The sequence below is a fragment of the Excalfactoria chinensis genome, chromosome 2 (genome assembly GCF_039878825.1).
Source record: "Excalfactoria chinensis isolate bCotChi1 chromosome 2, bCotChi1.hap2, whole genome shotgun sequence".
Classification (NCBI taxonomy): Eukaryota; Metazoa; Chordata; class Aves; order Galliformes; family Phasianidae; genus Excalfactoria; species Excalfactoria chinensis.
The window spans coordinates 97,891,802-97,902,671 of NC_092826.1; positions in this window are offsets into that span (position 1 = coordinate 97,891,802).

Here is a 10,870-nt window from a genome sequence, read left to right on the forward strand (position 1 = left end):
TTTGTGTCTAATTATCTTAAAAACAGGGTCAAGGAAGGTCCTTAAAATACTGTTAGTGATACACCTGCTTTAAACACTTCAACCAGACTTAACTGGCTTGCAAAGCTTTACATTTTGTAGCACACTGAAGAGTTCTTTGCCTTGAATTTGACCAGAAACATGAATAACTGAAACAGAACAATGGTTAAGCTGGTTGGAAGGGACCTCTGTATACCATCTAGCCCAGTCTCCTGCTTTACATGGACCTAATGCAAACATTCAATCAGGACTGCAGTGGCTTTTCCTGATCATGTCATGAAATCCGTCCTCATTTCACTACATTCAAGTAACAGATTACCATGCCATGTCAAATTCCAAGTAAAACACTTTTCCTAATATCCAAGCAGAACCTGCCAAGCCTACATTTGCGACTATTGCCTTGTGTTGTATCTTCATACCTACTGAACATTTCTGTTGACTAGTTCCCCATCAGCAATGAACCTGCCTCTCTTTGCTGGGCTCTCTGCTGGGTCTATGCTAGTTTCTCAGAAGCCATTCTGAAGTGAGAGGCCTCAAAGCTGGGCACAGAAATCCAGGGGTAGCCTCACCAGCACCGAGAAGTCAAACATGTGGTCTGCTTTATCGGTTCATCCTCAGGAGGCAGGTCCACCTCCATCGGCTCCACGTCGACGTCCTTGGAGTCAATCTCCATGGGCTCCGGCTTGCTGCTGCTCTCCTGCAGGCGACGCTTCTTTGGTGGAGGAGGATCCATCTCCCTCCTCCACAGCTCTCGCCACAGGTGGGAAGGGAATTCAAAAGTTGCTCCTGTCAGAAGGCTCTCTGGCTCTGAAGGCGCTGGTCGAAGACAGACAGAGGTTCTGGGCTCTGGGTCCCCGTATTTATAGGGGTCCAGGGAGGTGGCTCGTGAGATCACAGAGCTGCGGCAGTGACCCCACAAATGTCCCATGACAACCAAACATACTGTTGGGTGGGGGGCAGCCGTGGCCCCAGCGTTGCCCTGATGCCGCTCACGGGATTCCACAGGCCTCTGTTCTGAACCAGTGACATTTCATCCATGGCTCCAATAAAGACATGAACATTCTATTAAATAACAGTGTGCTCACGTGATGCTAAACTGGGAGGAGCATCGATTCCCTGGGATGGGGCAACCCTGGCTCTTTGCACAGATCTGATGGATGAGGGGCTGGAGAATAGTGCTGCAAAAAGAAATCTGTGGGTTCTGGTTGGCAGCACACTGAATCTGAGCAGGCTCTCAGTCCCACCACATTTGGGGCCCCCAGCTCCGTGCAGTCCCCTCCACTGCCCTTCCCATGAGGAGGATTTGTGTAAGGCACAACACCACATTCAGGATGAATGCAGAAAAGCAGGAAGTTCATCAGCCATGAGGACAACAGAAATCTTCAGGTCTGAGAACGCTTCAAGGAACAGCCTCAGACGCACACACTTGCCCTGCATCTGCCAAAGTTTATTTTTCAGAACATTTCTAATGACTGGATATGAGCAGCAATCTGAAAGAAAACAAGACAGTTTTAACAAGCTGTGAAGTCCCACAGTTAAAATATCAATGGAGCCTACAGCCAATCTTCAGCTTCAGCTTATTAAGGTTTTTTTAAAGAAGAAGTTGGTAGAACAGAAACCCTTAATACTGTTTCTGTAAGTTTCCCCTCTGGTTTACGGGCAGTATTTTTCCACACATTGTGTCCTTTTAAGTAACTCATCCATAGGAACAGCTGTGCAAGTATACATCCAAGAAAAGTCTTTACAGCCTAAATGGCATATAATATCCAATTAAATATCCATTAAAAGCACAAGCCTGTACTGGGGGAAAACGTCACATACAGAACAAGACCTGCTAAATAAATATTGGAGGGGGTGGGCAGGATGAAGCTAATTCCAGTGCTGGAAGGAGAAAGGGCCGTCAGCTCCGTGCCTGTAGGTTTAAGTCAGTCAAACAACTGGGACCCAGTGCAAAAGAAACCATCTGCAGTAGTTTCAACACTTCATACAGGGAGAAATGCTTTTAGAGTTTAATTGTTTGAATTTCAAAGAGACAACTCAGGAACACAACACAACATAAGGTGAGATAGGAGGACTTGAGGACCAAGCTCATCACCTTTAACATCTGTCACACAGCACTCTCCTATCACACATACAAGTGACATACATGATGTATTCCCATTAAAAGCATTCACAAACAGTGAGCTCAAATTGAGATTTACTATGAAAGGTTGACAGCTACAAATTCACTTCAAACATCAAAGAAAATGCTTTAGTAGCAAATACTGGCATTACTTTTTAGCGTAGCTAATTTTGGTGCTGAACTACATCTGCATGTTGCAAACAGAAAAGACAGCTTCAAAAACAAAACATCACTCCTAAAAGTGGAACACAAAGCTCTGATACAGACACACGGCAGACAAGATGTAGAGGGATTCATTTTTTCTACATTCACTTTAAATGCAAGCAGATCAGGAATTAGAAAATAATGTTCATCTGAGCACAAGCATGCACACCACAGCACAGAACAGGAGGGGCTGCTAACAGGCTTCCAACCTGTTCTCTGCCTGACACATTCAGAGCTGAAGACTATGAAATGACACCTAATTAATTTATTCTCAGTCCTGTACCTTCATGTGGGTGGCAAAAACCTGTGGCTGTGTTAGCCTACACTCTCCTCAGATGGGATTTCCTAGAAGAAAAATCAGATCTGAAAAACATGAAGTGCCTGGCATACAGCTTGACATTTTTAATAGGCGCCACTTTTCTTCTGCAAGAGCAGAACCCAGTCCCAAAATAATGCATATTTTATGTGCTCTCCTCAAAGTATGTAAAGAGTTTGGAAAATAAAATAACACAGCAAACAGGTTTCAGACCAAAAGGATGTTCAATATCGCAGAAGACTGTTTCTTATGGGGCTTATGCAAGTTCTACACACAAAGTGATCTTTAATGGCACAGGGACCTTTTGGCAAAAATTCATCTACTAACACTGATAGTTTGGGTGGCCAAGGAACATCACTCAGTTTTGGAAAGCAAAAATAGCCAGTTTTAAGACAGGAGGCCTTTTCCTGGATGCTGTTAGAAGCTTTGCTCTGTGTCTTCATGGTTCCTCCTCATTTTCATCAGGCTCCCACCATCTGCAATTTTGAGTGCTTGGAAGCGTTTCTCCATGGAAGAGAATTTCTACTTTATCAGTTAAGTGCATGTGATCCTCTCCTATTGAATTAGTAATGACGAAAATCTTGTTGCCTGTACTCCATTCAGCTGCACAACTCATTTGAGGTTTAAATTGCAGTTAATCCCTGTAAGAGCTCTTCTACCTACTGTAAGAATCTAAAGACACAGTCGGTTTTCAATAAACCAAAAGGGCCATTTCAACATAAGCACTGCTCCTTCCTGCCATCCCTACAGAAGCAGACTTCCATGGAGGAGCTGGGACAGAAAAGAATGCACAGACCCTGAAGATCAGTCTGTACAACTAAGGCCCTTCTATCAATACAACAAACGGACTAGAATTTCTTATGGGTGAATGCTATCGCAGACCCTTCAGGAATCTGCATTAGGTACCAAAGACAAATGTTACCCAGTTAGGCAAATATCCAGTAAGTCATATGAGAGAATTTGGCAACATCTGCTACAGAAAATCCTTACTCAATTATCTCTCTCCTTGGGCTGTTGGCAATACTAAGGCTTATTTCAAAACATATCATTAAGGTGTGCATAATATACTAATATATATTGATTAGCCATTAGATGTTGCCTACAGTCTGTTTCAAACACAATGTTGCTTCACCTCCAATCACTCATACCACAGCCAAGGAGAGAACAGGCTGAGGACAGCAGCCTTCCCATCAGTCTTCCTATCCTCCATGGGCAAAACCCTAGTACCAGGCCCCAGGGACCTCACAGGCCCTCCAAAGCACCCCCCTGCAGTCCCAGTATGGCCACCCAGGGGATGCCAGGCCCTCTCCTCCACACCCCTCTCCTTTGGCACCAGGGCAGAAAAGATGCCACCTTCTCACACTCCAGGCCCACAGGTGAGGGATGGCAAAGGACAGCCAATACAACCGCTGAAGCTCAACATTTTTTAATGACCATCTCTCCCTGTGGGGTGTCAGCGTCCCTTGCTCCCCCTCTGCTGCTGTAGGCACCAGGACAGGTCCACCCCAGGCAGCTGCAGGGTGCTTGAGAACCCCCTGCCCCAACAGACCCTCTCGCTACATTCTTGCCACTGCCTCCTAGAAATGGCCGCAGTCCCCAACTACCAGCTGCCATGTTTGGGCCAGCACGTGGCACTCAGAATACTGTCGCCATGGCTACCAAACTGCCCTCAACCGCAGTCCCTGAGCTGACAGAGCCAGAGGCAGCAGCAAATCTCACTGTCCCAGAGATACTTTTTATTTCTTGCGACTCCTGAGGGCGGGATGGAGCAGCCACCTGCAAAGAAGAGGCGGCTGCTGGAAGAGGCAGATAACATCGAGCCCATGGAGGTGGACCCGCCTGGCAGCAAAGAGCCCGTGGAGGTGGATTCACCTGTGGAGGACGACCTGATGGAAGTGGATCCACCTCCATCGGAGCAGACTGGCCATCTCACCATCGCTGCCAGGCCAACCAGGAAGAGGTCGCATCCCAGATTTCACCACAGGGGAGCCAGGATCCGTCCACCTCCTGCAAAATGGCCACCTCGACGCTGGTGCTGATCCTCCCGTCCTGTATGTTTGCCCTTACTCAGGACAGCCCCAACTCACGGCCATCCTGCAGGCTCATGTGGAGCCTTCATTTCCTGGTTATTCTTTTCACAGCCAAGGCCCTTCCTTCCCAACACTGTCCCTTGTCCTTTCCCAAGTCCTCTCATCTCTTCTTCACCAAACCCTGAGGAAGAGGGCAGATCAGGGACTGACATCCTTGGAGCTGCTGTGCTGGGGCAGCGGGACAAGTCTAGTGGAGGGACCTCAACTGCCAGGTACCTCAAACATTGCAGGGGCACGAGGATCCTGTAAGTTTACCCTTAGCTGAGAGGGAGAGCCCAACTCCAAGCCATCCCATGGATTTGCACAGATCCTCCATTTCCTGGTAATCCTTCTATTGGCAGGTAGGGCTTCTAAGAGCCCATCCTTCCTGTTTCCATCCATAATCACTACCCAGAGGGATGGAGGGATAAAAGGAAGTCACAGACATGGTCCCATGGACAACAAGACTTTGATTCAGACAGGAAGAAGTTCTGAACTTCAGCAGGAAGATCCAGTCCAGATGCTTTGTTTAGACTGTTCTTTCAAGACTGGACTATCAACAACTTAAAATAACCAAATAAAAGAAGAAAGAATTAAAAATCACTTAACAAAATAAACACATTTTCTTTTTTAAAAGCAAAGCAATGATTGTCTTTCTGCTTTAGGAACCTCGGAGTTTGCACATAGATTCCCACATCCCCTCCTTGCCTCCCACACACAGAACGTACCCCACAGCAGGACACGCTGCCCTCATTGCCAGCCCAAGGAACAACCACCGCACTGCACTGAGGCTGTCCCCTTGCCCTGCCTCAGCACCCTATGGTACGTGGTGGGGATATTTCACACGCACATCATCAAAAACAGAAGAAAGAGCCCCTTTTCACTGTAGAAAAGGTAGTTCTACAGAATGAGAATGTTCACAGTATTTCACTTTCAACAACTGTCTGGTTAATGAATTGAGACTCCTGAACTGAAAACAAAAATAAGCATTTGTCATGACAAAGACAGAAATGAAGAAAAACATTTCTGCTTAAATTAATGACAGTTCTTCCCTAGGTGGCATTCAGACATAGTTCAAGCAGCCATGTCCAACTCACAGCCCATCACAGCCTGCCCTGTGGCTGCCCCCCACTCTGCACTGTCATGGTGGCACCTCTGCCCCTCCAGCACCCTGGCCTGACCCCTCTCATTCACCCATCAGTCACAACAGTGTGCAACTGGATTTGCCTGGGGTGAAACCAGTACACAGGTACACAGGGTAGTGCTGACTCAGTTATGGTAAGCAGTGTTATGCAGTTTGATATATTGGCTAAACTCAAATGGTATTGTTATGCTCTTGTTTGTATGAAAATAAGTAGGAGACATTACTTTTGGTAATGGAACCTATGTATTTTTTTATGCAGCACAAGTCAAATCTTCTTTACTTAATGCAACCCGGGTGAAACAAAAGGTTAGAAACCCTTGAGGTAGTCAGTGCAGACTAGAAAGGAGACATGCTGAAAGGTCTTGGGCTGCAGTTATAACACTTACAGAAGGCATTAGCAAGTGTGGGAAAACTCCACAGGCAAGAAAAGGCCTGAAACCAAAGATGACTGTAGCACAGGCTGTCTTCACTGGTGGATCACCCACACCTCATCTTGGCAGAACAAGGTCCATTAGCAGCACAGGAAAGGCAGGTTGTGAACTGGGTCCAACACCCACTTAGGTGTCCTGTCAGGGGCAAGAGGAAAGAGAACCAGGGGCAAGCAGTACAATATAGCTCAGGCTAGGATTAAGCCCAGGTCTCATCATCAGCAGATGGCATGGCTGTGAATCCCAAGTGAGCTTTAGGGCCTATAGACTCTCTCAGAGCCCTGACAAACAATTATATTACTTATTTATCCTTCCCCTTATCATCTTCTGTCACAGATGGGATAATAGTATAGGTGATCCTTTCCAACCCACTTACTCAACTCAAATAGATCAGATGAAGCAAAGTATAAAGTCAGCCGTTATATACAGCTAATCTTGAAATACACATTCTTGACAAACTGATGAGTTTACATCCTGTCTCAGTCTAATTTCACTGGCTTTTGTGAAGAACATAAATACCCTTCAGTAGCTGATGGTTTCTCACTTTTGCTGTCCACGTCTGCTGAAGTTTGAGATATTGAGGAATGACATTCAATTAAAGCAGTTTACTTTATTGAGTTGATTATAAATGCAAAGTCCAGAAAGAATGAAGAGTCTTCTCACACTTTCCTTTCTGCTCCTATGGTATTTAATATTGCTTGCTGTTTTAAAGAACTTCCTGACAAATATTTCTGTTGTGATGGAGCGTTTGTTAATTTGTTATTATAGACATTCCTCTAGCAGGAGTTGGACTGAGCATTCTCCTGGTGGCCCATTTTCACCTACAGCTTCTTTATTGCAATAAACTCTACTTGAGGTGAGCCGGTAGGAAGTTTTGATTTGTGTCGAATTTATATTTCACCTCAGTGAACTGACTTCTGAGAAGCATTCCTCAGAACTGCCATATGTTCTTTGGCTCATTTTTTTTTACTTCAAAAACCAATTAAAATTGTTCTTCCTCATGTTATTCCAGTGCTCTGGATCTTTTGGGTTATATTTTTAGCCAAGAAACAGTCCCAGGAAAGGCCGAATCCTGAATAGGATGATTTCAGACATGTCAGTTCATGTTATTTCCTAAGATCTTTGCTGTAGTTAAGTGGCTTATCTACCACAAGGGCAAATATAAAGCTGAAAATTTAGACGAGATTATTTATTTTTACAGGACCAGCTGAGATACAGACTTCTACAGAATTATCAGAATGTCATTCATTCAGAAGCATGGCAGCTGTCAATATTTTAGCAGATTGTTTTGTCTCCAATAGTTTATCTCAACATTTAGGCATTATACTCATAATCTAGACTGACTTGCATTATTCTTTAAATGTTATGCTACTGTAGGCATGTCACACAATAGGTATGATATCTAAGTGTTTGAGCACATGTGATGAGATAGAAAAGCATTTTCAGTTATAGGCTCAGGAGAAATGTACTCCAGCATCTCAAGTTTTCTTGAACATCTCCAGGGTCGATGACTGTACCACCTCCCTGGTCCTCCAATCTGAATCTCCCCTAGCACAACTCAAGGCCATTTCTTCTAGCCCTATTGCTAGTTACCCCCACCTCACCACAGCTTCCCTTCAGGGAGTTGCAGAGTGAGTAGTTCATCCCTGAGCCTCCTCTTCTCTGAACTAAACAACCCCACTTCCCTCAGCTGCTCCTGACAAGACCCCTCCAGACCCCTCATCAGTCTTGTTGCTCTTCTCTGGACACATTCCAGGGCCTTGATGTCTTTCTTGTAGTGAGGGGCCCAAAACTGAACATAATACTTGAGGTGCGGCCTCACCTGAGCTGAGTACAGAGGGATGATCACCTCCCTGCTTCTGCTGGCTACATTATTTCTGATACAAGCCATTGGCTTTCTTGGCCACCTGAGCACACTGCTGGCACATGTTCAACTGAGCATTAACCAATACTCCCAGGTCCATTTTCTCTACACAGTCTTCCAGCCACGATGCCCTAAGCCTGTAGCATTGCCTGGGGTTGTCACAGCCCAAACATGGTGTGGCTAGAATGTGACTGTCACAGCCATGTATTTAGAAAATGTCTTGTGGTTCACTGTAGAATTAGGTGTTGCAGAAATGTGACAAAACTCTTCCAGCAATAACAAAAGATAACGTGATTATCTTTCAGATATTTATCCCAGCAGGAGATAACTGGAACCACGGGGCATGTTTAGTTATATAACAGACCAAACATTTCCTTGCTTAGGAACTTTAATGAAATTATAATCTGACTCTAAGATTATACTGAAGATCTGTTTCACTTTAGAATGATAAACAAGCAAGATCTACATTTCACAGTACTGTTTAAGAAGCCTTAGTATGCCTTATTCTAGTATTTGTACTTCATTTCTGCGTAATAAAATAAGGAAACTGAGAAGAAAGCTTTATTTGCCATGAAGATGGAGTCAATAAGCCTGTGGTTGTGTACTGCTGTGCTGGTTTTCCTTTGCTGGAACACTGGCAGGTCAGGTCTTGCAAGTATCTGTTCGCTTTATCCACAAGGCTTTGGGAGTGAATAATTAGCTTTCTGATTAGTTTGCTCAGAGAATAAATGCAGATGTCATCTTAGCACCTAATAATGAAAGTTTTCATCATACTGTAACTAGAAGGAGGCAAAATACCCGCATTTTGGCCTATTTGGGGCATCTCTTCATCACTCATATATCCATGAACCTTCTATTGGTAATATATGACATTTTGTATGCAAGACACATTTATGTTTTGATTTCAGTGTTCTCATCTAGAGAAAAAGATTGCCCTCCTGTTCTGGTGCTTTCCTTTGCGCTTACAACTCTATAGTTTGATCCAGAAGACTGTTGTCAGTCACAACAGGAGCCAGTCTGACATTAACAGGTTACTTGGAATGCCCTCAATTTCCTGCGTATCCAACAAAGCAAGCTCAAAATCTTGTTTCACCCTGTAATAAGGCTGGAACTCAGTTTCAGAAACGTTACAGGAAATGTAATGTCAGCAAGTGAAATTAAATGTAGTGTTTCTACAGGGTCTCGATTATATTTAATTAGAAGTAATGAACCATTATAGAAACAAAATACTCATTTGCAGGTTCTTGTAAGCTACTGCTTTCTACTATCAGCGGAAAAGCAATTTTTGAGTCATCCCGATGTGTTTGTGTTTATTTACAAAATCAATTGGAGCTGATGTGGCTTACAAGAAAGATGTGGTTGAGGAAACATTTTCAGATGTGCTTTTACATTCAGCTACTAAGCACAACCCAAAAATGTGGGTCAATTGTGCATAATTGCAATAAATATTTTTTCAGGTTCCATTCATTTGAAATCTAGGTTACAACGGCAAAGAACATCATAGTTTAAGAGCTGTTTGAGTATTTTGGACTAGAAAATCTTCCTTTTGTTTGTCCAGGAAGTATTTCTCAGTTATATGCAGTGACTGGACAAAAGTAATAAAATTACAACGCTGCATTGAATTAAAGTGACCGGGTCATTCAAGTTCTGTTGGAGGCAACGTTATGTTTTGCTTTGTTTTGTTCTTGGTTTGCTTTTCTTGTATTTTTTTAATGTGGTTCCTAAGAGTTCTGACTTGCATTGACAGTGACTCTCTAAAATGAAGCCAATTATTCGCAATTAGAACAAATATTTTTTCAGGTTTCATTCCTTTTGGAACTGAGGTTAGAACATTCAGTAAAAATATTCAATGGCAGTTCTTACTGAATTGGCCACATATGTGCGGGAGCTAGCAAGACACTCACTAGAAACATCTGTTCAATGTTCCAGGCCATTTTTATTTTATATGACAAAAAAAAAACAAACGCCAAGACCCTCATAATGAAGGCAGCTGTAATATTGAGAAAAAATATATATATATATTTGACGCTACAGTTTTTTGCTTGCTAATATTCTAGCTGTAAATAGGTACAGTAATTGCTTTCATCCGTCAATAGTCTACTTGTCTACTCTGCTGAATCTAGGTTTTGTGACTGCAGTGCTGGGGTGCCCTAACGTGACACCAGATGTGCACTAGGAGAGCTGAGTCTGACTTCTTGCCACATGGTAGAGAGAAGCAGTGAGTTGGCCATGCGGGTCTGCAGGACCTGCTTGAATAGCCCTTGCTGCTCTGACATCTGCCCCACATCTTTGTAAAGGTAAGGGCAGCAGGCTGGAGGACGGGGGTGATCTGAGTCTGCATTCAGCCAGCATTTCGTGTTGCAGGAAGAAGTATAAGGGATTTTCAATATGTGTCATGTTATATTAGTACTGAATCGAGTTGATTTATGGCTTCATCAAAAACAACCAACCAACCAACCAAAGACCAGAAAGAATGGATTTGGGAAAACCTTATTAATCTATTTCCCCTGCTTGCACATTTGTACAATGATATTCCCTGCTTTTTGCTGTACTGCCTTTCCTTCTTCAGAATCTTTACCATGCCAGAATGAAAGTCAGCTTAGTCAGCATTAAGCATATATGAAAATGTCAAGGAGTTTGGAAATACCGGGCTTGGTGCAGCAAAGTTTATTCCATAATGGAACACAAAATTCTCTTTAGAAAAT